General features: G+C 43.0%; 1 protein-coding gene across 5 annotated transcripts in view; it reads left to right on the top strand.

The window, feature by feature from the left end:
• rimbp2b (RIMS binding protein 2b) overlaps positions 1-22,055 on the top strand; it is an 88,285-nt gene that overhangs the window by 9,064 nt on the left and 57,166 nt on the right. Inside the window, exon 1 of one of the 5 annotated variants that reach the window (XM_074638648.1) lies at positions 20,923-21,085. The exons of 3 other annotated variants lie outside the window; for them this stretch is intronic. The gene's annotated coding sequence lies outside the window, so the exon portion shown is untranslated. Of the gene's footprint in view, positions 1-20,922; positions 21,086-22,055 lie in introns of those variants that run through there. One more of the 5 variants, XM_074638656.1, reaches the window with a different exon arrangement.

Genomic DNA, 22,055 nt, shown 5'->3' with positions numbered 1-22,055 from the left:
GTTTACATCACTTGTAATGAAATTAGAGCCGTGTGGCGCCCACACTACAGGCCTCCACTGATCCTCTAATTCAATTACCCCCCTTATTAACGCTCAGATGCTGCTGGCTGACCCAGGACCGCACACTGCTTTTGCTACACAACATTCACTCAGCAGCCCTTCCCGCTCCTCCAGCGGACTGACTAGTTATCAGTGATCGTCTTTACTGATGCACAGGGGTCGCCCAGGTTTCTAATTGATACTGATGTGTTTGTTTACGACCGTAGTGGTCTGCCAAATACCGCTAAAGAGGGATTAGTTTACATTGTGCAGCGTGTGTGAGAATCTGCAGTTAGATTGGAGCATCTGTGTTTATGTTTCTGTCACATCTATTCTTGCTAGATCTGCAGTGATTGTTTATAAAAGCACTGAAATAGTTTTCAGTTCAACATTCAGATATTCAGCAACGTTTATCCTCAGTACTGTTAGTACCAGTACTACCATAATTACTACTCTTCACCAGATTTGTTGGGCTGTACAGGATACAATTTGACTGATGTTGCACAGGTGTCATTTTTTTCAACAGACACGTCAACCTAACTTAATTTCCATCTGGACTTCGTCCCATTGCAATATGCATTTAAAGCTGGTTAATGGGTTTATCACCAGTTTGCAGAATCCCCCATCTTTTGACCCGCTTGAGTGCATGCATGATACAATGAGGCTAAATCATCTCATGCCTCTATTAATTATGCAATACGACCCACTGAGTTTTTTTGTCAATAGCTTTCTCATTTTTTATTATAGACAATTTTGACCCCCATTACAAACACAATCAAACTGCAATTTGAAAGAAGATAATGTATGCAAAATGTCCCAATGCAATTCTGATTTGTATTTCCCCACTTTATTCCCTCCTGTTGTGTTTCCATTATTCATTTCCTCCCTGATTGTAAACACTTACACAGCTTTTATTCAATGAAGACTTTTTTTGATGATATATTATTTGATTAATTTAGGTAAATGGTTCAGTACTGTGTGTTATTTTGTAGATTTTTGGCAGTTATACTTATAAGATACATAATACATATGAGGAGTATACAGTAAAGAGGTAAACTCTTTAAAACTATTTAAAGAGGACATGTTATGCTTATTACCAGGTTCATACTTGTATTTTGGGTTTCCACTAGAACATGTTTACAGCCTTTAATGTTCAAAAAACACTTTATTTTTCTCATACCGGCTCTTTTCACCCTCTGTCTCTGAAACGCTCTGTTTGAGCACCTATGTACATAATACATATGAGGAATATATATGGCAGTAGAAAACAATTTAACACCAAAATAAAGCAATTTAAATTATTTCTAACTTTTGGTGTATTTATAAATCTGAATACAGATACGAACATTTTTTATGACGTAAACAGATACCAATAATAGCTCTGCATTCCACCCCTCCAAGGAACCAAAAACTACCCAATTCAATTTGCAATGATATTTCTTAGAATAAACAAGTAAAATTTGCTGTAACGGTGAATGTTTAGTATTTGTTTTACTTTAAATATGGCTTAAAAATATTTCAAATTTAAACATTCAGATTGCCACTAATCAGTGCACAGAGAAAATGTGTTATCATTCATAATCAGTAAACATGGGTCTCACTCCTGCCTTATTTCCCGACTGATATCTGAGCCTCGAATGTAAACTGTAAGACTGTGTTGCTGTTGGAACGAGGCCCATTGCCTCGCTGCTGTAACAGATTCTTCAAGGAGCTGGAGGAATGTATGGCATGATATAACACACACAGAGTGTCTGGTGCCAGCTCGCACACATCGGGACAAGGGCAAACACACACACACACACAAACGTACACACACACACAGCAGCACTGTATGTAGTAAATGGCTGGCCCTTTACCTGAGCAGATAACGGTACACTTATGATGCTAAGATACCGTTTATCCTGCAGCCTTATCGCAGATAGCAGAGAGAGGGAGAGAGAGTCCGTTCCAGTCTCCTCCAGGGTCAGGTGTTTCTGAGCCTGCTGACACCAGCCGCCTTCATCTACAGTCTGGTCTGTCATGATGGCCGTGGGCTGTAGCATCACGCCGCTCGCTCTGTATTCATTCATTCTGCTACCACGTAGGAAGAAAAAAAACATGCAGCTTTGAGATAACAACATGCCGGTACAGTGATGTTAAGTACAACCTGTAAAAACACACAGTCCTGATAGTATCGCATTACACCGAGCTAAAAGGGACTACATTAAAAATAGCAGTAGTAACATTGCTTCATATCACACAGATTAAAATGCTGGGGAAGTGTCTGGAGCTAAGCCGGTTAATGGGTTTATCACAGGTTTGCAGAATCCCCTGTCTTTTGACCCGCTTGAGTGCATGCATGATACAATGAGGCTAAATCATCTCATGCCCATATTGAGGATTTCAAAGCTAAATCTCTGCCAAGTTTCTCAATCTCTAGCCACCGCGTTTGAGCTTATTAAAATTTCAATCTGCTACGGGCTCCCTTTCTCGCCTCGCAGGATGAATGTGCCCTTTTAATAATGTAACCGGTTTTAACAAGATCGTAAAATGTTCATCTAACTTTCATAAGCCCTGTTAGCAAAGTGACAAATTCATGCGGTGGCAGGAATCACTTTGGCAGTCCCCTCAGTTTTAGAAATGAGAACACAGTTTTTTTTTTTTTCGTTTCGCAGCAGCTCCATGGAGGCCGGAGAGTTGTGCCTTAAGTTTACAGCTGCCTGCAGGGAAGGCTGAGCTTGTTGCTGTGTCACCCCCGTGGCTCTGAAATAGAGTTTAGTCATGACGGGGGAGATTCAGATTGGCCTTCTGGTAACTGATAGTGCTCCACTGAACACTCCCCTTCTCCTCTGCCTCATCTATAATGTACACGAGTTACACAGGGCTAAACCTTGAGAACACAGCCGTCTCAGACGCAGCTAGAGCGTCTGCCGTGTGATGGCGTTTGTAATCCATTTATGGCTGTTTCTACACTCTTTAATACAGTACGTGTCTCGGTGACATTAGTTGAACTGGGCCAGGGTCAGGGTGGCGTGAATGCAAAACGTGCTGGCTGATCTAGTCGAGTGTGTGTGTGCTTCGCCTTCTCAGGCGTTGTTGAGAGTAATGTGACCTTCATAGGCAGATTAAAATATGTAGCAGGCGTGCATTGATTTTTTGGACCGGCCACTGGTATTTATGGACTCAGCCAGTGCATAAATATTGATACTCGCTGTCCTAAAGAAAGATCTGACTTTGTGCATCTACAGTATGTGCACTCATGTGCCAGCTGAGATAAAGGAAAAAAAAAAGTATGAGCAGACAGTACTTGATAAAAAAAAAGCAGGATATTAGGTAGCTCATGTGTTTTGGTAACCTAAATCTGCTTGTGACCCAGCAGCAGCTTAATAAGGTCATTGCCATTATGCGCTGGCTAATTACAATGCCTGTCATTGAAGTCCCCAAGCTGCACTGTCAAGTAAGAGAGCAGTTTAAAGGGCCAGTTCCTCAACCTTTAACCCAGAGTGCGGTTTATCCATTCTTTTAAATTTTTTTTTGGTACTGAGCATTTTGGCCGACATTCCTGTAGCCTCAGCTGGACCCTATGTTTAGTTGGAATTAAAGGTGCAGCGTGTCGGATCTGGTGGTGAGGTTTCAGATTGCAACCAACTCAAACTTGATGGCCAACGCAAAAACGTGAATGGATCAAGAGCCAGTGTTTGGTTTGTCCGTTTTGGGCTACTGTAGAAACATGGCGGTCGGCTCCGTGAAGAGGACCCGCTCCCTATGTAGATATAAACGGCTCATTCTAAGCTAACGCAAACACAACAAACTTATTAATATTATATTCCATTACTGACAATGGATACCCCCTAAATGTTACACACTGTTTCGGATGTTAGCATGTTAAATGCTAAACTGGTGAACATGTTAAACATGATACCTACTACTGTAAACATCAGCATGTTACCATTGTCATTAATAGCATTTTGATGTTTGCATTGCGTTTAAAGCACCGCTGTGCCTCAGTACAGCCTCACATAGCCCTTTTTGTGACCTCAGTGCTTCGCCTGTTGCTCTGCGACTCTGTAACATACTGTAGACCTCTCATTGCAAATCTCAGGGGAAAATACTAATACAAACATTATTTTTCGTGCCTCAGTGCCGGCGACAGCTGTGGCCAGAGGCATTATGTTTTCGGGTTGTCCATACATCCGTCTGGTCCATTCTCCTGTGAGCGATATCTTAGGAACACCTGGAGGGGAATTTCTTCAAATCTGGCGCAAATGTCCACTTGGATTCGAGGATGAACTGATTAGAATTTGGTGGTCAAAGGTCAAGGTCACTGTGACCTCACAAAACACATTTTTGGCCGTAACTCAAGAATTCATATGCTAATTATGGCAATTTCACACGAATGTCTAACACGATAAAATGATGTAGTGATAACATTTTGGACAAACATGGATGTAAACTGCAACTTAACTTGTTGGTGGAGGCATACAACCACGAGGTGGTAATTCTACTTTGTACCTGTTATTGGGCAGCAATTTGCATCTTCAAAAGCAGTGATCTCACAGTTGTGAGAACATCTTTGTCCAGGGGTACCAATGTTTAAATCCAGTATTTCCACAGACTGTTCCCGGCTATTCAGCAATAGCACTAGAAAAATGAACCCCGCTGTTCTCGTCTTCGCTATACGAGCTGTAGACTGAGTCCACTTTGACCCAAAGTGTTTTTGGCATTTCTTGGCTTTATTAGACAGTTGACAGTGGAGATTGCAAAAAATAACTTTGTGCTCAGTGCTCTTAATACTGCAAGCTTTTTTAAAAAATGTTGTCTTTTATTTCATGAGTATGCACATTGGTAGAATATGCTTACCAGCTTTATTTGTGTAATGGTAAATGATGAGGAGGTGGGCGATTGTGCTCAGTCTAGTGCCCCTTAATTAGATTGGTGCCTGGGTGGAATTAAAGGCCAACGATGGCTGCCAGCGTTTCTCATGCAGACAGAGGAGCTGACTGATAAGCCGGCCACTCGCGGTGTCAGAAGAGTTGCGATGAGCTGTGTCTGGAGTGTTGTTATTGTATCCCTCTATAACCCTCTCTTGCTTCCTCGAATTGCTCCTTTGTCTCAGTAGGGACTGCTTGTTCATCAGAGCGTTTTGTTCAGCGGTTAGGCTTCGTTTTTTCTCTCTGTGAGCTTGTTGTTGAAGTTTAGACTCCTGCCTCTCGCTGCATTTGAGATGCTATCCTCTGTGAGGTTTTGTTCTTAGTAGGAGCTGCTTTGGGATGAGTGTGAGGGGCAAGTGGTCCTGACAGGCCGACTTGGGATGACTCACACCGCTGACATGACTTGAGTTCAACAGAAAAAGGTTGTTTTCTGGGTCATTTGCTTAGATTGCATCGCTCCCCCTCTCCTTTACGCTCTCTTTCTCAGTTTTTTCTTTCCAGTTGATGTCTTAGGTATCACACTGCTTTCCAGTGAGACGAGAGCCAGCTCGGGAAAGTCCTGTAAATATGCTGATTCGAGCAAAATCCGAGTGAATAAATACATATATGTTGTATATTTTATTGGCATCCAAAAAAAGATGGCAAGGAGCCAATCTCCCACTCGTAGAGCTGCATTTTAATGTACTCAAGTGTAGCCTGACAGAGGTCTCACAGAGCAAAATATGGCACCAAGCCACCTATCAGGGACTCAATATTTAACTCACACTCCCTTAGAGAGTTAGAGAAAGACCAGAAAATGGCTGGGAGTCTGATTACATTGTCAAAAGAGGCACTATTTTCTTTTTCTTTTTACCACTGCTGAATAAAGAAGCTGCCCTTTACCTCATGTAGTAGTTATGCTGGCCTTGAGTTCATATTAATTTACTGTGTCATTGTGTGATGGTGTATTATTGGGTGACTGGAGCTATTGCAGCATGAAGTAATTTAATCCGCAGGCTTGGATTGCACTTGCAGAATGGACTTGAGCTGAACTTCAGGGTCAGGTTGCAGACGTGTGCTGCGGTTTCAGAATTCTGTGAAGAGAGGTCCGTCTGTTTCACCATCTCCGCTACGCACTTGTGGAGACCGGAGGAGACAGAAAGCTACCATTTGTTACCCTCCGCTTGTCTGGATATGAGGGAACTGGTCTTTAAGGCTTGCACCGTCTCTGTGTGGGAGAAGGTAAGGCGAGGCCAGGCGAGAGAGAGCGCTTTGGGAAATGTAAACTTTGTACAGTGTGGGTGAGGAAATTCTGAAGGTATGAGCAGCAAGAGCATTGAATAGTGTCTGTTTGATGTTTTCACAATGGGACAGGTAGCCAGCCTCTGTCAGCGTCAGACACTCTTCTGACAAGTTCTTTTTGAGCAATTGCTCTTTGATAAAAAGACCTGCTGGAATCCTACTGCTGTTAAAAAGACTCCCATTTGTATAAAATAATAATTGCTTGTTGAGTTTAACATTTCATTGACAAATTGAGTTTGGGTCATTAAGTCATTTTGTTATGTAAAAGCTAGAACTGTTTACTCTGGAAAATATTGACTTTAACAAGTCTCATAGTCTTAATTCTTAAGAAATTCCGCCAGTAGTGTGAGATAGCCCCAGCATCTTCCAGTGCAGTCCTTCAGGAATGACTCTGATGATACATGAATATGATATATGATGAATGTTTTGCATTTTGTGCAAATGTCATGCAAACGAGCTGGGCTGCTGCCATTGTCATTATTGATTCATCTGATTATTTTTTGGATTAATCGTTTATTCTTTTAGTCTATAAAACGTTCGGCAGTTGTGAAAAATGTCCATCACAAGTTCCTGTCTTCATTTTGTCTGACCAAAAGTCCAATATCCAAAAATATTCAGTTTACAATAATAATATAAAAACAGATAAAAAGCAGCAAATCCTCTTATTGGAGATGTTGGAGTTTTTGCTTAGTAATTGACTTAAAGGTGCAGTGTGTAGGATTTGGCGGCATCTAGTCTTTCCAAGACTTCCAAGAACATGAGCCGCCAAGTGCTAAACCGTGGTAACACTGTTTGCCTCAGAGGTCATCCTTACCATAATAACACTACTTTAAGAGCAACAGAAGTCAGACGGCGGCTGGCGGTACCACGGTTTTGCACTCTGTGGCTCACGTTACCGCAGTTTGACAAGCATGTGACGTGACAGACTCTCTCTAGAGCCAGTGTTTGGTTTGTTCGTTCTGGGCTACTGTACAAATATGCCGGTGCAACATGGCATACTTCGTGAAGAGGACCTGCTCCCTATGTAGATATGAAGGACTCATTCTAAGCTAATGAAAACACAACGATTATACACTAATGAGAACATAGTTATGAATATTATATTTCATTTCTGCTAATAGATCCACCGAAATGTTACACCTACCTACTTACCTTTAAGCGATGAAACAATTATCAAAATTGTTCCTGATTATTTTCAGTCAATCAACTAATCAATGAATCGACTGACTGTTTCAGCTCGGAACACTTTAAAGATGTCATTTACTGAATTTGTTCTGGAGGTTATTTTTACCCTCCACTCTGCACTGTGTCATACTTTGTGAACTACAGTGGCGTGTGCAGAGCTGTCTCCATTACAGTAACATGACCACGATGGAAAGTCACTCATCATTATTCAAACATTAAGCTTCGGCCCAACCCCGTCAGTGTCTGACGCTCTGATCATTCAATAGGCTACATTAGAGCCGCCGTGATACATCTACCAGCTGGGAGTCTTTTACCTGCTGTTGTTGTTTGATATTTGTTTTGGATTTCAACCCTCTTAAAGAGCCAGGGAGGGTTGTATTTCCTTGCTGCATTGCTGCCATAAGCACTGCCTTCGACTTAAAGAATGCCTCTCCTCTCTTTCTCTCTCTGCGCTGACGATGACTCACACTCCAACACACCCTGCAGAAATCTCCTCTCATGCACCCGAGAGAGTGAGAGGAGAGAGAGAGAGGAGAGAGGAGAGAGGGAAGTCTTCTTTTATGTGGCTCGAACACACAAAATACCTGTTCATGTGTCCTGATCTACCTGCTCTGTCTGTGTGTTTACAGAAATACCTGTACACATCGGTATTCCCTCTTGTTCCCTGCAGGGTGGGAATGCAGCTGGTGTTTTTGCACGGCTAAACCCTGAGTGTATTTTGCATTTAGGCGGGCAACCGATTCTCTCATCTGCAACCGAGGCGCTTCAGGAGAGCATTTATACATTCATCAGATGCACTTCTAAAAAGGAGAAATCACAAAAAGTCATTATTTTAGCAGAAGGGGTTGAGTGTCACTTCAAAGCATTAGCGAACATTACCATCCATAAAGAGTTAGGTGCAAAGGTGCCATTTATAGATTGTCCTCACCGTAGCCTGCCCTCCAGTGAACGAGCTAACATTGTGTGACATTTGCAGCGATGCTGAAGTCCAGCCTTGCACGTGCCGTGGCGCCGTAGGTCCGCCGCCCTCGGGCCTCCGCTTCTCTGGAAATAGAAAAAGAGCAAAGAGACCGAGCGTGATTAATGGCCATATATGTGCAAGCAGAAAAACACAACAGGCCTGTCCGCCGCCATTTCCTAACACACGGCGCCACAGGCTGGGAATTGCATAACAAGATCCGCGAAACTTGTTCATGCTGATTCTTAATTGCTTTGCTTCGTTTGTTGTATGCGATCGCGGCTGCGTGGCGACGGACGCACGCGTGTCAGGTGGGATCACGGTCTCAGTGAGATGTTTTCAGAGTGGTTCGCCCTGCAACGGGTCGCTCTCCTCTTATTTACCATGCCCCCCCGGTTCAGCTCTCGGGACTGTCTTTGGAAGAGATGTTTTATCCCTCCCCTCTCGTGCCAGCCTGGATTTGACTGTTTTCTATTAAGAATGTGCTATTTTTAGCGCACTGTGTCAAAACACGGCTGTCTCATCCTGTGTATGTATGTGCTCACTGAAATAACTTCCCTTCCCCAGAAGGCTTGAGTGGTCTCTTCAGCTACATGTGCTGAAGCCCTGTTTGCTGCGCTTCACGCTGCATGCAGACCCATTACGCAACCCTGTGCATCAGCCGTGGGGCCACCGGGCGAGAACGGCAGCCAGCTACCAATCACTCTCCCTCTCGTCCTCCCTTTCTCTCCTGTTTTCATCTCTTTCTCCGTCTGTCTGTTTTACCCCGACCCCCCCACCCCCCCCCCCCCTCTTTGTTCCCGTCTCAGTTCGTAGTCGTTTTGAGGTAAAGGAGAATGCATGGTGCACTGATTTGTTTGTATACCAAATTACAGCGGTCTGTGTTTTTGGGAGTCGGTAAAAGCTGTGTATTGCCGCCGGCGTGCAGCGTGGTTCTCTCTCGGTGTACTGGAGTGTGAAGGCAGGTCAGAGGGGGCCAGCGGAAGAAGAGAGGATGATCTGTCCTTTGTTGTCAGCGAGCTTCCTGCGTGCTCTGCCTCATCTTAATGCAAAGTAGACGGTTGTATTTTCAGAAATATGGGACCTCGGAATGAACACAGTCTGTAACGCTCACGGTGCTCTCTGCAGGTTTAACAGAGCCTCGAATGTGCCTTGAATTCCTAATATGCCATCTACTGATAATGAAAAAGTCTCTCTAGCAGACCATAATCATATTGTATTGTATGTTCTCTACGCACATAAGTGTACTGTACGTTTGATGATTTTGTGTAATTTATACAAATAGTGCAAAAACAAACAGTAATGGAAGAAATATTGAGTGTTTATAGGAGCAATAACAATGTTAATATACTCCATTACAAGTTAAAGTCCTGTGTTCAAAAGTGAGAGTACAAAAGTATTAGCAGTAGAATGTTGTGTCAAAAGTACCTATTATGATGGTCACTTTAAAAATGTTAAATTATTGATCCATTGTTAAAATAGCATGTTAACATTGTAGCTACAATTTTAAAATGCTTAGATAGGCTAACCCTAAGAGACCCACATATCCCCGGTTTTGTCCTTTTTAGGTGGGTACAAGGGGTCTTTAGGGGGAGATAGCAGGTCAGCAGTATACAGTATGTTCACATAGAAGTAGTGTACATCAACTGAAAGTTGCGAACCTGAGGATTAATTTGCGATGCAGCTCAGCACTGTGTGTCAAGTTGTTCTAGCCGTGAATCAGAAATAAAGATTAATTAATTAATTGATTAAATAAATTGTGTATATGGGCTTTTAAAATTATGATAAGAGTATATGATGGCCATTACCATGCTCACTTATGTCCCATAAGTTGTTGAAGCAACTGGGAAGCAGCATTTGGGATTGATACCATTTGTTACACAGATTTGGTGCTAAATTTAATAACTTTTTTATCATTCGAGAATTGATGAAAACCGACAAAAATACCTCCAAAATACCACATGAAGACACCAAGACCTTGAATGCATTTTGGATGTCGAGCCTTTCTGTTCTGGAAACTGCTCAGAAACCCCCTTATTGTCAATCTACCTAGGAAAGCCATCCATCCTCTGAATGCTCTAGGTCTCTAGTTTGTGGCTGTAAAGTTTCATCAGGCTGTGATTATCCTAGAGGTCACCACAGCTCATTTTATACAGTGAGGTCAAATTTCAAAAAATGGTCTCACTACAATGAAATGTCTACTATGGGGACTAACATCATTATACGTGAATACAGTTGGGCTCATTGGATCCACAAGAGTCTCAGCTTTACAGTGATATCCAATTTATGCAATTCTAAGACTGTTTAGGGACCCCTGTATGCAGAAATATTCAAATACCATTTTAGAATAGCATAATATTTTAGAATAACACATTTATACTGCAATTATCCTGTGATTATCATAAAGTGAGCATGTCTGTAAAGTGGAGATATATGGGTACCCATAGAACCCGTTTTCATTCACATATCTTGAGGTCAGAGGTCAAGGGACCCCTTTGAAAATGGCCATGGCAGTTTTTCCTCGCCTAAATTTAGTCTAACTTTGGAGCGTTATTTGGCTTCCTTCCCGACATGGTAGCATGACATAGTTGGTACCAATAGAATCCCTAGGTCATTTAGTTTCTTATGATATCAGTAGCTAATCTTCACTCTAGCTTGACTCTAGCTAGACTGAGCCCAGTACTGCCTCTTAAAGACAGTAATGTCGGTCAGGCTGCTGGTTGTAGCTTAAAGAGCAGAATGGTGTCCATCTTCTCTGTTGGCGAGAAAGCAAATAAGCTTATCTCCCAAAATATGGAACTATTCCTTTAAGAGTTGTAGTTTAGTTAGCGTAGTAAATACTAAACCATGTTGTGTGTCATTTTCTGCAGTTTCAGCAGCACACATCCTAATAACCTTGGCATTCAAAGAGAGAAATTACAGGCAAATTATGTCCCGCAAATTAAAAGCCCATTATGTTCCATTCAGGTCCACTCGGTGCGTTGAGAGCGCGTCTGCTTTGACATCTCGCACCAGCTGAACCTCAGATATCAACATTTAGCTGAGACTCTATTAAGGTGGTAAATGAGCCTCAGACAGATATTTGAAGTAGTTCAGAGTTTTAATTGAATGAGCCGGGATATCAGAGAAGTAATGTCACGCTCTCTTTCACTCACACAGCCACACACACACACACACACACACACACACACACACACACACACACACACACACACACACACACACACACAGTCTAGCTATCTTATTCCTTCTGTTGCTTTATTTTCAAAGCATGAAAACCGCTTTGAAAGACATGGAGACTTTCTGTATGATAAAACAATCCACAGCAGCGCAGTCTGTTCCCTTCAAGACTGCACAGAAGCACTTTTGATGTGGCTCTGTATTCTGCGTGGAGAAAGAAGAATCTCAGCAGAGTTAAGTTCTGCATCAACTTGTATGTAGATGTAAAAACCTTTTGCAAAAAAACAGAAACAAAAAACAGCATCTCTTCAGCTTCAAATGCAAACTTTTACCTTGCCAACACAAAATGCAGCCATGGTAACTGCTGAGAGCGGTGCAACATTTGCTTAAGTGTTCTCAGTGGGAAGATAATCAGTGTGGTCCTGTGTTACACCGAGGGTAGAGTATGGCTTATTTTGTATTCACTGCTTGTGCCGGACTGTGCTTTGATAGAAGCAACCATCAAACGCTATACATTTTTGTCACTGCGTGCTAAAAGGATGACGCAATATCTGTGAAAACTTGGACGTGCTTGTTGTGTTCAACATACTAGCTGCTGTGTTACTGTATGAGGGGCCTGTTCAAGTTATTTGTAGTGAGTTCCAGTAGCATAAAGTGCTTGGATCAGTGCTAACGTTGGCTCTGTTCCCTCCAAACCAGCATCAGCCAGCCCCTGCTGAGTGGAGGCAGCAGAAATTGATGGCACTACAGTGGTGTCTGTCCTGAGAATCACACACACACACACATTTTACACTGCTCTGTCTGGCGGTCTCCGGGTTTATGTTGTCACCTTTTGTGGCAGGAAGCATAAAATTATGTTGGCCTTTCAAACAGTTCTAATTTGACCTGAGATGGCGTGTTTTCTGTTGTTTGTTGAATACAGAAATTAAATAACATCTTCAGTAATTAACCTCACTGCTGGTAAAAATTGGTGCAGGGAATTAGATCTGGGAAAGCCCGTTGCGCCTGTTGCTGCGGCACTAAGACAGTAGTCCAGCCTCTTGCTGTCTCCCATCCACTCGTCTCTTTTGGACCCTTCTGAGTCAATTTCACCAAAGCAAAAAGCTAAATTGGAGTTCTTTTTTTGTCCTGCTGAATACTCAAATTGGAGTCCAGGGTGATAGAAACGGAGAGTCCAGTGATTGACAGGTTGGAGTGTTGTTTTTCAGCTGTTTATCCTCTCCCCTGTGCACAGGAATCAAAGTCCTGACAGCTCCTCTCTGATCCCTGGATGAGGACCAGCGAGCATATTGACAATCAAGCCTTGTGCAGCAGCAGCCAGCTACTCCAGGCTGTTGTTTATATGCTAATGCCGGACTCCGCCGCTCTCGCACGACGACTCACTTTCTGTCACGCTGTCGGTCGTGCACAGCAGACGTCATATTAATCTTAACTCCTATTCAGTTTGACAAAAACGTCACCTGTCTCATGCAGGAAAGGTCCGCTGATTACAAAATTTACCTCACCGTAGCTTCTGGGGAGCCACAGGCCGAAACAAAATTAGTTTCAAATTTGCAGTGCTCATTTACCCTGGAGTTACACGGCTCTCTGCTGTACAAATAAGTAATTTGTTCCCAATTGAGCCTCAGCGGGGACGCCTCCTCATTTGTGACCACCGTGTCTGTGAGTGTACGTGAAAGTTTGTGTGTAGATTTTCTGAAATACTCCTGAGAACGTTTTAACCTGACCCGTCAGATGGTTTGTTTCACAGCACCATCTGAGAAGCCGTCATTGGAAACTGTTTGGAAAAGGGCAGGCTCTTTCAAAAAATACTTGGCAGGTGATTGGATGAACCATCTGTCAATCAAACTAACAAATGTAAGAAACTTCTTCCAATGAAGAAATACTCTCCAGTTCTGATATCCCTGATGCTATTGCAGCATCAAGCATCTGGATACAGCATTGGTGGCGGGCTCCCATTCATTCCTATGAGAGTTTCTCAGTGGCGCATGAAGCCAGAATGGCTCGACTGCCGAGTGCTAAAGTACCTGGATCTTCCGGCGATCTTCCGTATCCATTGGGCACCCATAGAGCAGGCGCACTGGCGTTTCCTTTAACCCCGCCTCCCAGCCCTCGATCTGGGGCTGGAGGAAGGGAAATAACTCTGGATTCAGCTTTTAGTGACTTAGATTTTACAACTTTTAGGATCTAATTTGTGCTTGGAAGTTGATTTACCTAAGATTATCCATGACTGGGACTATGATTTCTATCATCAGGTCAAATTTTCAACAATACAAATATGCTATGTAAATATATAATGCTGTTCAATTAATCAATTCATTTTTTGAAATGTCCTTGATGGCACAATGAAATACTCTCACACATACAAGCTCTGGCACGTTGTGTGTCTGTTTGTTGTGTCTCGTCTTTTTTATTGACCTCGCTGTCTGTTCTGTTTTCCTATGCCTCCCCTACAGATTGTATTGCAAACATTATGATAATAATAGAGCTGAATCGAATTTGTCTGTATCCAGTGCTGGAATTATTTAGTTTCTCCATCTGTATGATTTGGCACTTGGATGCCGTAAAGAACGAGTCCTTGCTCAGGTAATGACCAGTAATTGAGTGTCCTGTAAATTGGCAGTGATGGTTAGAGAATATGCCCCAGATGGGAGGCAAAAGGCGTCTGTTTCTGCCGCGATTGTGCCAGTACTCCTGCGGGGCGAGAACCTCACTCTTTATCTCCTCCTGGGCACCACCTGTCTCCCATTACTGGACACAGGATCTCTTCACCCGCACCCCTAATGTGAAAACTCCTCACATCAGAGTCTGTCTGCTTCTTTGCTGAGGCCAAAAGCCAAGTCTGACACCTCATAATAATCAATTCACAGATGGGCAGCCTCTCTAACTCGCACGTTTTACAAGCAGATGATCCTCCACACCAGACCACGTACGACCTTCCTTTCCGTTTTCCTTTCTCCGGCATGAAAGACCCATTAATGGACACTGCTGTGGGGCCAGGCTGACAGCAGCTCTTGGCACGCGTTAAAGATTGGGTTGAGGGGGGGATGTTTTTACCTGGTGCTAAAGGTTCAAGTTAGGAAAAACAAGGATCTGCTCAGTCTCCGCCTGAATTAAATGGAAACAATCCAGTGTCAAAACATGCCAGCTCTTGACTGTTTACAGCAAAATATATTTTGCCAACATTAAGTTTGTTCCCCTTTTGGCAAAAGGATATAAAAGTTAAGGTGTGCTCATTATATTGGTTTTGCAATCTGGAGAGCAAACTAATTGGTCGCCAGCTGTTGAAATGTAGTTAATGAATGGAGAGGCAGTGGAGAGCTGTTCCCTGCATCCAGTACAGCTCCTCCCTGCAGGATGGAGCAGCATATGTCTGCGGCTCTGGCCGAGGATCAAAGCGGGAGACAGGCCACCTAAGCTGGTGACAGCCCCATCGCCTATAACAGCCCGATCTCTCGCTGTGTGGGGCAGGAAGACGGCTAAATTAGCAGCAGCTACTGTAGAATTAGCGTTTGATAAGAGTTTGTCATTACATTCTGTTGAATTTTGAGCCTAGACTGAGGCAAAGAAAGGAGACGTATCACAGACTGTATTTATAGATGGGCGACGCATCTCCACTTACACCCACTCTACAAAAGTGAAGCCAAAATATCCCGGATACTGGAGCTGCCATCTTGAGTTTTTGATGTCATTTGGAGCCAGAGTCTTTGCAGCAGTGATCGGGTCAAAGAACGTATCTTGCCAAGAAGTGAAAGTCAATTGTTCGTTTCGTTGCAACATCAGCGCCCAGCAGCAAAGCTAAGCTTCTGCCATTTTCAGCTGAAAGCGACTACCGGACGCCAGTAAAACGTCTGCCTAAAAAGTGCCATACAAAAGTAAAACAAAATAATTTCTACTCTATTGTCATATTCTACCGAAATGTCCTGTGGCGAACAATAAAATATTATAAATATAATAAGCGTTTTCAGTCCAGTTTTTACAACGGCTGTTGTAAAAAAATGAAAAAACACCGGAGTTTCGTCTCTCTGCTTCTATACTCTTTGATCGGGGGAGCTGGAGCCGCGGTATCAAGGTCCCGCCCACACACCTGCCCGAGCCAATCACAAGCTGAGCACAGCCACAGCTTGCTAGCGTGAGCCACCTAGCTGTTACAATGTTACAACGGTAGCTGTTTGGCTAGAAAGACACAACAACTAACCAGACTCTAACCACATTCTATTACACAGACTCGTGATGGTTACGGAAAGTTAAAGTTACGTCTCCTCTCTTGTACAATTCCTGAGCTTCTGGTTACACCACTACTTCACTCAGAGCACCTGTCAATCATAGCTGTCAATCATGACGTCTCAGCCCCATTTATAGCATCAACTAGTTTAAACCAAACTTCTCCGAACACTTGAACATACATTAGCGTGATAAGAACGACCTAAAATGACCTGATAATCATCTTTTGAAAACATGTATTTGACGTGTACTTTTGACTTAATTTGGCCCATGACCCATTCGCTAACATGGAGGAGGCGGGATAAATGACCTATACTGCAGCCAGCCAGCAGGGGGCGACTGAGATGTTTTGGCTTCATCTTTGGGGAGCTGTCATGTCGTTCATCTTTATATACAGTCTATGGGATGTACCACCAGAGCTTGTGCTGGTTAGTGCAGACTGTGTATCAAAGTCTGCTGCACTAATGCTATGAATCACAACAGCATCAACACAGAGGTGTTATTGCTGTCTGATACAGTAGAGCACAGGTGGTAATCCAGTGCGTGAAAGAAAGAGTCCCTGTTCTCCTCAATCATTTTATAAATTACAGGTGCAGATGAAATGATTGGACATAATTCTCACAGCTGAAACAGTCCCATTCGTGCCAAAGGCTGCCCCAGTTTGGATCTGAAGGATCACTGTATACACCTCATAATTATCCATCTTAGTCTACCTTGACATTTCATAGGTCAGTGATTTTGCATTACCAGAGACATCGGGATAACACTGGATCAGAACAAATAGGACAGCATGTAATATTTTGTGTTGTAATCAGCTTATCTGGTTGGGGCCCAAGTGTGCAGACAAACAGGCAGCCATGTTCGATGTGAATTAATTTGATCATGGCAGGTTTGTGAGATTCTCTTTCTCTGTTGGCTTCTGGCTGAGAGGGGCGCAGATGTGAGAGCACAACTCCCCGCAGACAGGGAGTGAGTGATTCTGGCAACGTAGACAGCATGACGGGAAAGATGGCTGCTCCTTTTACTTGTTTTTTCTCCTAGACCTTTTTTTTTTTTTTACCAAGATATGGCTGTTTCTGATATGTCTGGTTGAGCTTGTAATCTGTCTGTAATTTATATGGAATGCTGTGTTATGAAATATTGTTTTATTTATAGTGCATATCCAGTTCGACAGCAGGAAATATGACTTTAAATGCCTGCAGGGCAGCATTACACAATCATTGCAGTCCAGACACATGTGGCCAGATCATATATTTATGATAACATATTGTAGAGCAATGTACTTTAGAAAGTGTTTAACATTGGATCTATATTATTTATTCACATATTTGAAATTGAAATATAGCATATAGTGATTGTTACCACTGACAATAGTGTGCAACACATATTAAGCATACTTACAGATACTAAAAGCTTATTTATTTCATAGATATTTTAACTGACAGCAAATCAAACATGTTTAAGCATTACAGACAATGAAATGAAGGACAGGTGTTTCCAGGCTCACGTTTACAGAAGAGCCCTGATGCCCAACATAAAATATAAAGTCATTTTGACATTTCAATAATCTAATAAAATTACATTGTGTTAAAGAGGACCTTTTATGCTTTTGTGCTATTTCCCTTTCCTGTAGGGTGTTATATCGTTTTTTCTTCATGCTTTTTTGTGCAAAGGTCTGCAAAGTTACAAAGCCCAAAGTCCACACCAAAGGGAGTTACTCTCCCCTACAGAAACACTGCTCCTTAACTGCCTGAAATGCCTTCTTGAAGTCCTGCCTTTTCTTCTGTAACGTGGTGATGTCACCTAGTAATACATTTGCATAATACCTGCCTAGCGGCCAGTTTGGCACGACTTCCAACAAAGCTAGTTAGAGCGAAGCTGGAGCGGAGTCCGAAGAGTTTGGTTGGGCTGACCAATCAGAGCAGACAGGGCTTTTCAGGAGGGGTTGGGGCAGGAGCTCAAACAGAGCGTTTCAGACAGAGGGTGAAAAGAGGTGCTGCAGCACAGCGGGTATGAGGAAAATAAAGCGTTTTTTGAACTTTAAAGCATGTGAACATGTTCTAGTAGAAACCCAAAATACAAGTATGCACCTGAAAATGAGCACACTGTGGCAAAACAGGCTGCTAAAAAGAATGAACCGAGGCCTGTACTGTTGCTAATGTGTTAGCTGCGCCACAACAAGGACCTTGACTTCCTGTGTGTACAGATGCATCGTATTAGTGTATCTTGATTCATGGTTCATTTTGTTCTCCCGTGTTTGCTCCCCTGCTCAGTTTCCAATGTTGACACTGCCTCCTGAGGGTTGAACACTCTGTCTGGACCGCTCAGAGAACAGTCCATCATCTCAGTGGCTCATCTACCTGCACGGCTACTGGCCACTCTAATGAGAAACACTGGATTCAGTGTTGCGTATTTACACACAGGCCATCTGGGTGCCTCAACTCCTCCAACCAAGTGATGCTATATACATCTCTTGTAATGGCTTTCAGCATGTTGTCTTTTGACAGTGAAATATTACAGTACACATTTTGACCTTCAATTGACGGTCCGCAGCAACACTGAAAGCCTAATGTGAATGCAAGCTGAGTGTAGTTCTGGAGCTGTCCGTGGGTGCTGCCCACCATCTTCTTCTGAAATTGGGCCTTGGATAATTATTTTGGCCACCACAGCATTCATTTCTGTAAATTGCTTGCTGGGTTGTTTATATTTTGAAATATCAGTCCCAACAGGATCTCACAGCTCTTATTGTGAATCTGGCCAAAAGTGATTGATTTCGCAGGGACTGTTAAAAGAAGATTGGGATGCAATTTGCAGCTTTTTCTGTCAGAAAGAAATTGCAAGGAAAAAAAATAGGGTATGTTTTTAGTAACACTTGTTTGTGGCGAGAGAGCTCTGTCTGAGAAAGCACTTTAGTTTGAGCATTGGTTTTATTTATTTATTATTTTTTTCCCCCGGAATATATAGTAGTGTAGTAGTACATGAAAAATGGCTTTAAATTGGGAACAAAAATAGTCATTCTTCCATTTTTACCCGTTTTTCCCAACATGTGCAGCACTTGCAAATATTCAGGGGATTGGTTGAATTTGCAATAATTTTCTCCCTTGATCAAAAATTCCTGGAGAGACTGAAATATAGATGCTTGGGTGCCCTCCTGGCGTGTATTGCTCCTGGTTTCCAGCATGTGACTAAGCTAGCTGTGAAGCTCTATAGATCTCTGCACTATTATCAAGCACCGTGTTCTGCAGTCTCTAATGAAAAGGAATAACACAGGATTAAGGGGATAATTCTGGTGTTTTGAAGAGGGGTTGTATAAGGTAGTTATCCATAGTCAGTGTATCGGCGTCGGCACTTCCCCAGTTTTGAGAAACAGACAGGAGTTAAAGCACGGAAGCATTGTACTGCTGTGGACGGGGGCCGACAGCAAAACGTGTTTTATACACCTAAAAAAATCAATATTGGTTAAAGTGTACGCTATATTTAGAATATTTTCACCGCTTTAACTTGATGTCGGACAGCCCTTTCTGAGGGGAACTGAAGCCGTTGTATCCATCTATGCTCTCGCCAAATTCACAAGACTCCATTGAAAAATAACTTGTAATTTAACCTCACAGAACACATGGGTTACTGCTGGTCTACCACTGCCTCGATTGGTTAGTTTGTCTGTGTGACTTTGGTGAATCCGAACTAATCAAAGTCACACAATAACACAAACAAACTAACAGATCGAGGCAGCGATAGACCAACAACTCCCGTGTTCTGTGAGGTAAAATTACTGTTTTTTTCAATGAAGCCTGGTTGCTTTGGCGAGAGCATAACGGCTTCAGTTCCCTGTTGGACACATAGACTGTATAGCTGTCTCACAGCATGGTAAACTGGTGAAAATATTCTAAATATAGCGTACACTTAAACTGATATCGATTTGTTTTTTAGGTGGGTCTTTCTTTTAGGTGGTTAAAATACATTTTGCTGCCCTTCCACAGCAGTACATTGCTTTGCTTCCGTGCGGTAACTCCTGTCTGCTTCTCCAAACTGCATGCCAACCATCATCTACTGTAGGTAATACACTGACTATAGACAAGTACCTCATACAACCCCAAAACACTTGAACTATCCCTTTAACAATCCCCAAAGTTTACAGTCCATATAGATAAAACATCTTCCTGTAGTTCCCATGCACACCTCACCCAGCACTGTGTACTGGTGTGGTTGATGTTTGGGTGAGTTTTCTCTAGACAACAGTCACAATAAAAAGCTGCAGAGGTGGTGCGTGTTTACGAGAACCGTCTTTTTGTTACGAGGCGTTTACTGCGCTGCCACGAGAGATGAAGGTTACCATGTGAACCGAATGACAGTCTGCAGAAGCTCGGCCAGCAAATCCAGCTGGGGATGAGTAAGCCTCCGTGTCTGTCTGAGTGGGCAGTGGGCCTCCAGCATTTGCTTGGTTGCAGCAGTAATCATCAGATGTTCTCTGTGGACCTTTAGTCAGCAAAATGGCTTCAGCTGCCAAAATAAAACCTGTTTATTCTCCGATCATACAGTAGTTTCTCTATACGACGGTGCCTTATTGAATCCAGCATTGTCATGAATAGATATCACGGCATTGCACAGAACCCTCCCTTTATCTCGGTAGGAGTCTGTTGTGGCAGCATGAGTCATTGTTTAGTTTCCATTAAGGTAAAAGTCTCATCTGACATCTTTGTGTTCATGCAGTGGGATTATCAGATTTACAGTCCTCTCCCTGGAGCCTCTCACACACACACTGAGCCTGCTCTTTCAAATTAGCCTCCTATTCCAACAACCTCACATTTTCCTTTAGATCCTAGTTTTTGTTCTGCTCCTTTCATCACACCTTTTTATTATACAGACCTGTGATAATAGCAGAATAGTTCCTCTTTCTGTTTTTTTCTTCTTCATTCATTATCATTCATTCTCTTCTCCCCTGCCATTCTTCTTCTCTCCTACACCGCCCTCTGTGCTCTTCAGTAGTAGCACGTTAGACTCACAAGACATCAGCAGGCAGGCAGTGTAGCGTTCGGTGGCTCAGAGAGGTCAGACCCCGGTGATAGTGGCAGCTTCATTTCTGATTCTGCAGCGCGCCGATGCCTGTGGATCCTGGTGGTGGGGAGATAGAGTGTGAAAGAGAAAAAAAAGAGAGAGAGGGAGAAAGACGGAGCGGAAGTGGAATCCAGACTAGGCTACTCCTTTTTTTTTTGCCGCTGCTGCATGATGTTTAATATGCCTGATAGAGGACGCCTCGCTGAGGTCTTATACCCGGGACAAAATGCTGCAGAGCTGAGGAGCTTAGACGGTAAATCCTGCCTCCATCCCATTTTTCATTTTGCCCATTCTCCCGTTTTTTTTTCATTTGCATTCATATCTAGGCCTCGCCGCTTTTTACGTATCTCTCTCTCATGCTTTCATTCACTATCACTCTGTTTCCCCCCCCTCACCTCACTCTTTACCCTTTCCTCTCTGCGTGTATTTGTGGAGGAATGTACTTGTTGACCTCTGGGATTTACACTTGTTTTTCCTGCAAACGTGTGATTCAGCTGTCAGTCTGCGTGTTGCTGTGCATACACGCTGCATGCACTCAAACATACACACAGATTCACGCTCGCAGGCGGCAGGAGAGTACAGTATTAGCGGAGTGCGAGCATCTGTGCCTGCGCACACAGCAGACCTAAGCTGTGGGGGGTTATGTAACTTACTCTGCCATTTCAAATGATTTGAAATCGCAAGTGCTCGCTGTGCTGCACTAGATTACTGTGTGTCTGGGCCAACAGTATGTGCAGTATAGCTGTATCCTACATGATGCTAAGTGGAGCTGGTAACAGAGGGGAATCCTCTCTTAAAGACCCTGACAACATTGGAAGTCTTTCCTCCAGCCTCCTTAATGGCCTGTCCTGGCTCGGCTGGAGAAAAGAAACATAATAACAAGAAAAAAAGTGTCTCGGGACAATATATATATCTCAGGGAGCACCGCTGACATTTTGAGAGGCAACAAATTAGCTGTAAAGCTACACTATGTGCAACAGTTAGAGGGTGATGTACTGTTTGGTTCTGAGCATAACTACACCCTGTAAAAAGTCAAGTGCTTTTTCTTTCCATCAGTTTTATTGTAATGTAGCTCAGCTGAGTTGTAGCACACTGTGTGCCTGCGTATTTCTTAAAGAAGGCTGCTTTAAAGAGGAGACTCCTGTCTGTATTTGATATCTCCATCAGATATCTGCAGTTCGCGTAGAATCGACCCCTGGTAGAAAACGTTAGCAGTCTTTTTT

The sequence above is a fragment of the Sebastes fasciatus genome, chromosome 6 (genome assembly GCF_043250625.1).
Source record: "Sebastes fasciatus isolate fSebFas1 chromosome 6, fSebFas1.pri, whole genome shotgun sequence".
NCBI classification, from domain to species: Eukaryota; Metazoa; Chordata; class Actinopteri; order Perciformes; family Sebastidae; genus Sebastes; species Sebastes fasciatus.
This window is presented reverse-complemented; position numbering and strand designations above follow the sequence as displayed.